This window comes from Eptatretus burgeri, chromosome 3, assembly GCF_056783735.1.
Source record: "Eptatretus burgeri isolate ZD-2024b chromosome 3, Ebu_testis_v1, whole genome shotgun sequence".
In the NCBI taxonomy this organism is placed as follows: Eukaryota; Metazoa; Chordata; class Myxini; order Myxiniformes; family Myxinidae; genus Eptatretus; species Eptatretus burgeri.
Window position 1 is genome coordinate 116,405,432 of NC_140963.1, and position 7,254 is coordinate 116,412,685.

Below are 7,254 nucleotides of genomic sequence, written 5' to 3' on the forward strand. Positions count from 1 at the left end.
AATCTGTTTCTGGTGTATGTTCCCCCTCCATCCCCTCCCTTACCTCAAATGGCCGCACTGCTGATTCCACACGTGATAAAGCTGAATGTCTAAACTCGGTGTTTGCAGCTAAATCTTGTGTCCCAAACCCATCACTATCTCTACCCACTTTACCCAGTCGCACCCAACTGTCCCTGGACTCTGTATCCTTTTCTCCTGACAAGGTGGAGAGCTTGCTTTCAAACCTCGAGTCAGATTCTGCAACCGGTCCAGACGGCATCAGCCCACGTGTCCTCAAAGCCTGCTCTTCTGCTCTTGCTCACCCTCTCTCTGTTCTATTCACCCTCTCATTTTCCCAAGGTCATCTGCCATCTGCTTGGAAATCTGCTAACATCACTCCCCTGCATAAAAAAGGTGCAAAAACAGATCCCTGTAACTATAGACCAATCAGCCTTCTCCCAATCATCAGCAAGGTTATGGAATCCATCATCGCTTCAGACATGAAATCCTTCCTCTTCTCCAATGGCTTGATTTCCAATCATCAATTTGGTTTCAGACCAGGTCACTCTACCCTAGATATGCTGCTACTGCTCTCCCATCAATGGATGGAGGTCCTCAATGCCAGACAGGAAATCCGAGCCGTATCCCTGGACATATCACGTGCTTTTGACACAGTCTGGCACCCTGCCCTACTCACCAAACTCTCTTCCCATGGTATTCAAGGCCATCTCCACTCATGGCTCGCAGACTTCCTCTCCTGTCGCAGTCAACGTGTGGCCCTAAATGGAGTTCTTTCATCCCCTCTTCCTGTGCAGGCTGGAGTTCCTCAAGGTAGCGTTCTGGGCCCTGTTCTTTTTCTGGTTTTCATCAATGATCTCTCGGACTCTCTGGAAAATCCTCTATTTCTCTTTGCCGATGAATCAACCCTCTGCCGTACCATCTGTCATCCCTCAGACCGGCAAGCAGCAGCTTCTTCGCTCACTGCAGATCTGGATAAAATCACAAACTGGTCCAACACGTGGAACATGTCTTTCAATCCAGACAAATCTCACACTCTCACTATGTCTCTTCGAAAGGACCGTTTACAAAACCCCCATCCACTTTCTCAACAATCCTCTGGAAGAAGTCTTTTCTTTAAAGCTTCTGGTTCTCACTATCTGCCATGACCTTTCCTGGGAGAGTCACATTTCCAACCTTGCCTCACAAGCCAGTCGCCGACTGCGAATCCTCCGTCGTGCAAAGTCCTTCCTCGGCCCTCTTGAGCTCCTGACCACTTACAAAGCTTTTGTCCGTAGCCTGATGGAGTACTGCTCTCCCCTCTGGGCTGGTGCTCCTGCCTCCCACCTTTCTCGACTTCACGCTGTCGAAACCAGGGCTTTTAAGATCATTGGCATCTCCCGCAATGAAGCTGAGTCTTTGGGCCTCTCACTCAATCACCGCAGGTTGGTCGGTGGTCTTTCTGTCTTCTACCGACTCCTCTCCAGCCTTGCCCCCCCTGCTCTCTCTGCGATTTGTCCCAACCACATTTCCACAGGGCGCTCAAGGTCCGCCAACAACCCCCTTCTGGTAAAACTACCAAAATCACGAATCACTGCTCATCTTCACTCTTTCATTCCCTCTTTTTTTCCCGCCTTTGGAATAAACTTCCTCACTCTATTCTTTCCCATTCTTCCTTCAGGCTTTCAAAACAGCTGTTCACCACCACCTCTTATCTTCCCCCATCCAAATCCTCGATCTTTTCTACCCCGATAATCCACCCAAGCCCACTTCCTTCAATTCTCCTGCTTTCCTTCCTGAAAGTCCCTTTAATGTCCATCTTCCCCTACGCCATGTTCCCCGTCCCATCCCCATCCCTCTCCCTTCCACAGTTCACCTGTGTCTGTTCCCCAATGTTTTGTCCCTTCCACTCCCGCCCCTCTTGTCTCATGCCTCCTTGCTGTGAGTTGTGTGTTAGCTCTCATACGAGCCTCGACCAAGGTATACAAAAAAAAAAAAAAAAAAAAAAAAAAAAAAAAAACAGTTTTTGAGCACTCATAAAACTGTGCATGTGGCAGTGCAGTGCAATGCTGTGCTGACCCAGATTCATGTTTTGTGAATGTATGATGTATGTACAGTGTACATACATCCAGATGGATGTATGTACACTGTACAGCCCCATGAGACATAACAAAAATGACTGTTTGGCAATCAAAAATGAGCAATAAAGGGCTTTGTGTGTTAAAAGTACCCAAGTCCAGCTATTTTGCCGCAAAAAGTACTTAAATCCCAAACTAATTTTCTTGTTTTCTTTGTAATAAAGGATTATTTTTTCCAAAAAAAAGGGTTTGTCTGCTCCGTATAGCCCCTGGAACCAGCAACAGGCTCCATCGTATGCCACCTTAAAAAAAGTATCTGCAGCATGTTTTGAAAACTTTGATCCTCAATATCTCAAAAGTGTTATTTTGTGATTTAAGTACTTCTTGCACTCAGGTCTTCAATTGGTTCATGCCCATCCGTCTGGCTCTCCGTCCTATCAGTTTATGATGGAGGAACAACTTATTTGAATTGAATGTTATATTTTGAACATGACTAGAAGACAAGTTTGTCGTGTGACCGTACTTTGGCCTTGAATTCGTCCCTCACATGCAGAGAGGAGTGAGATCATAGTTTTACTCATCATCATCTGCCTGCCAGTCAAACAAAACAAAATTCATTCCAAGCAGGAAACCTACTGTTTTTAAGGACGTTATAAAGGACACAAACAACAGTCAGGATGAACTCATGTCACGTGGTACAAAAGGTGATGTAATATGTAAAAGGGCAGTAAACCTGGAATTAATTTATTTGTGCCTTTTAACCCTCTTGAAACCTTTATTTAAATTGAATTTTATAGTTGAACACTAATATATCGCATCACCTTCATGATATACTTCCAACAATCATGTTACATATCGATATAGTGCCTGAGAGGGTACGGCATGAGAGAGAGAGAGAGAGAGAGAGAGAGAGAGAGAGAGAGAGAGAGAGAGAGAGAGAGAGAGAGAGAGAGAGAGAACGAGAGAGAGAACGAGAGAACGAGAGAACGAGAGAACGAGAGAACGAGAGAACGAGAGAACGAGAGAACGAGAGAACGAGAGAACAGTATCAGGGTGAAGAAAAAAACTGCCGATGGTGGTGTAAGTTCGAGGCCACTTCAGTTAGTAAAGTTCCCACAATAGGGTCCCGTGACCGTTTTTCCGGGACCAAGGTTTGAAGGTTGATTTTAGTCAATTTGAGGGTGCTGATTAAAATGAGCTGGGGTGAACCTCGTGAAAATGTGGGCTGACTCGGCCAGATGCGAAAATTCAAAATGGCCGCCATGCTACTTCCAGTATATCAAAAATTGCATCTTTGGTTCTACATGTCCGATTTTTATGATTTTTGGGTCAAAATATATGTTTTGAAGGTCAAGGATGTCATATATTACCATTCCAGATTGTTATATTTAAGGGTTAGGTCACAAAATATGAAATATAACTTTTCGGGGCCAAATCCAAGATTGTCGTCGAGTAACATCTGGAAAATAGTAAAAAATCAATTTTCTTCTCATAATATTATTGGCAGTAAATCTTTTCATGCAAGTAAATGTTTGTTTATATGTGGGAGTGCACAAGAAATTGAGACAAGAAGAGGATGCAATCATTGTCTTTATTTTCAGAACATGATGTGTACATAATATCAATTTCTCAACTTTTACACTGTTCAGGTAGGTTATACCATTCTTTTGTATATCCCTCCTGTACTTTATCTAGAACAGTAATATGATGAAAGAATATCAACATTCCTTCATTTTGTCTGTAGAGCAACAGTGTTTCAATGGAAAAATGAAATAAAACATGAATTATCTGAATTCCCGGCAATTGACGCTTTCCCGGTAAATATTCTTGTAATTTGCATTGAGCAAAGTTTGATGTACTGTCCAAACTGTCTTTTATCTAAGACAGTCATAATAAAATAATATTAACATCTCTTATATTTTGACTGTGGCAATGTTTTTGCAGTTGTAAATTAAATGAAATGAAATCTCCATTGAAACACATACATGTAATCCTTCAGTCACTATCTGAGTCGCTGGCTCCAGAGTCACAAACTTCATCATTACTTTCAGCCTCATCATCGTGCAACAATGTCTGTTCTTGTTCAACCAAGTCATGTAAACTTCTTGGGAGTGCATCATGGGTATACCTCACTGACACACATCTACCGTCTTTCATTGTCCATCCATGGTTGGTGGGATTTGGGGGTGCATCCGGCTTGTCATTGTTTAGTTGAATGTAAACTTGGTAGTTAACTAGCGTCACATGCAGATTGTGAGAATCTCGATCTGGTGGGATGCGGGACGTGGACTTGTTTTTCATCTGACCCCACTTCCGTGCTCTGGCTTCACCTAACGTTTTACTGATTGTGTCATTATAGATGTGTCTAATAGTGAATGTGGCCATTTGCTGAAGCACCTCTTGTGTCACTGGAAGTGTTTTGCCAACATCTTTCAAAAGATTGCGTGCCTCCTGAGTTCCTGTTCCTTTTTCATAAACTGTGTTTTTCCCATGTCCATAGAAGCCAGATGTTGTATCAGATCCACTATGGATGTGTAATGGGATTAATATTTCAGCTACATCATCAGAGCAAAGGTCTCTGCAGCTGATGATTTCGTCTTTCCGTTTGATAGCAAGGGTGCCCTCCAGTTGATGTGCAACATATGCAGAAAGAATCACTACATCTGTGTCCTCGGCATCAATCACGACTGTCTCCATTTTTCCTGCTTTTCGGATTTGTGAATAGATGAAGAACAGCATTGTGTCCGCCTCAATGTGACTACATTCAAATTCTTCCATCCTTTCTCCGGAGGAGATGTTCCAACAATTTTGCCTGATGGAGTATACAAAGTCAATTTCTCTATGATTCTTTACAAGCTTGGTGAACTCATCCTTTAGAAACTTTTGCAGCCTTTGTTTGTTTCCCTGATTGCTGAACAGCACCTGGAAGTTCTTTGTGGGAGGAAACCTATCTGATGTTTTCATGTGCACATTTCTGAACCCATCTCAATATGCTGTCGTGGATTTACGACGCTCATGCTCACTGTCTTTGATGGGATTTTCCACACCATCGGCATCATTTACAAAAACAATCTGGCTTGCATTTGGATGCCTTCTGCGAATAATGGAAAAAGCTTTTCAGCATAATCTCCCCATGTGAGGGCAGACCCATCAGCTTTCTCACGATCTTCTGCAGTTGGGGGTCGCGAATCTCCACAGGAAACCCATATCGACTAGGGCAATGTACTGATCTGGATAAGGTTCGACAGGCTGCATGTTTCATTTCTCAACTAACTTTGATTTTTGCACTTTCTTCATGGTACCGTTGATGTAAAATATGGGTAAACACTCATCTGTCATGCGAAATTCCATCACCTGTGCGAGAGTGGACTTCTCTTCACCAGATTCTGCCAGCCAAATTAACGATGCCATTGCTCTGTTTTCCATAGCATCTGTCTTTGTCACTTTGCCTGAGACTGAATCCCTAGTTACAGGGGGTTTGCTGAAAGTGTATCTTGAACATCTGTGTTTAGTAGCATCAAATGGTGTGTTCTGTGAAAACATTCGTTCTCTGAAGAATTGAGTCACTCTTGTTTCACCATCTCCGTGAGCACTTTCAAAATCACGTACCAGGTCACCTGAGGCGACAACACCGGATACCAGAGCTCTCAGTTGTGGTTTATCCAAGTCAAATGGGTCACAGTCAAACTCAGTGATGCAACTGTCTAGGTCTTGGACAACCTGTTCGTCAATCTTCAGACGACTGGGGGTATTCTCAATATGCTTCAGAGCAGAGGTCTTCATCTGTGCCAGTGTGTGAAGAGCTGCCCTTACTCTGTTGACTGAGTTCACGTTCCTCGTAGTAGTTAACAGCATCTTCTCATTCCGCAGAATTTTCAGCCATCCAGCCTTCATCTTGGAACCTTTGTTCATTGTCATTTCAATCCAGAGGTCTAGAGGCAAACACGAATATGGCCTGCCAGTCATTGATTGTGCAAACAATCCATCTCGTAGGTATCTGGCCTTTTCCTCGGGAAGACTACTTACTTCAAGCCAGAATTCCACAAGCCAGCGAGCATACCGGTCATTGTCGTAGACATGGAGCCATGGCATCATCATTCGCAATGAAGTCTTGAATTCATCCCAGTTCCTTGTTTTCACTGCATGGATATTCAGCATCAGAACTTCTACCATGGACATGAAACTCAACCAATACTTAACCATGGAACTGTTAGATGACTCGGCGCTCTGGAACACTTGTTCCACGAAGGACACAATATCTGGCTGAGATTCCAACTCTGAGTAGACTTCCTGCTTTTGCTCTGGAGTTGTGGAGGATTCCTGAAGAAGGCAATCTTCTCCTTTGTATTTTCAGACAGGGACACCCCCATCCTGCATGCCTTCTCTGATCATCCGTCGACTCAGAGCTTCATACATCAACCAAAGACATCTGATGTTACGTTTGTAGTGTTTCCCACGTAGTGCCTTCTCTACTGAACCTTCAGCAATGGCCTGTGCAGCAACCATATGTCAGACAAGCCAGAACCATCAAACCGTTTAAAAATGGCAGACATGAATGAGCACTGTGTGTGGAAAGGCCCAAGAAATGGCACAATGTCTTTGAAGGCTTCAGGATTTTCATTACTCAGTTGCACCATAAGTGCATAAACTGGTTGATCACCAACTAGCAAAAGAAAGGGCATTCTTTTTTTCTCAGCTGCAGCAACCATCCTGCACATCACTTCGTGGACTACAGATTTGTGTGGAGGCTTAGGAAATGTTAAGAAATAGTATGGTTTGCTCTTTTTCACATGTTGCTGCACAGTAACCTGAAACCCACCAAATGCACCAGTTATTTGTTCATCAGCAGGCATGTTTGCTTGGTCATCTGCACGATGCACCAAAGCATGGATGACACCCCTCTGTCTCTGTACATCTGTGTTCTGACGACTAATATCAATCTCTGGACGAGGAGCTGGTTGTCCACGTTTCACTGTTTTATAGGGCTGAACAACATGTTGCTCCAGGCACAAACGTTTCAGGTCTTCTGAACTTGTGGGCAGTGGTCGCATGTCTCTTTCTGCATCTGGTAGAGTTACTTCCAGGTTCTGAGGTTGCACAAACATAGCAATGGTGCGGTGTGACGTATCAGCGCCTGTCAGTGTGTCTTCACAGAAGTCGTCATTGTCAAGAATGCCAATTCCAGGAATATTCTCTGCAA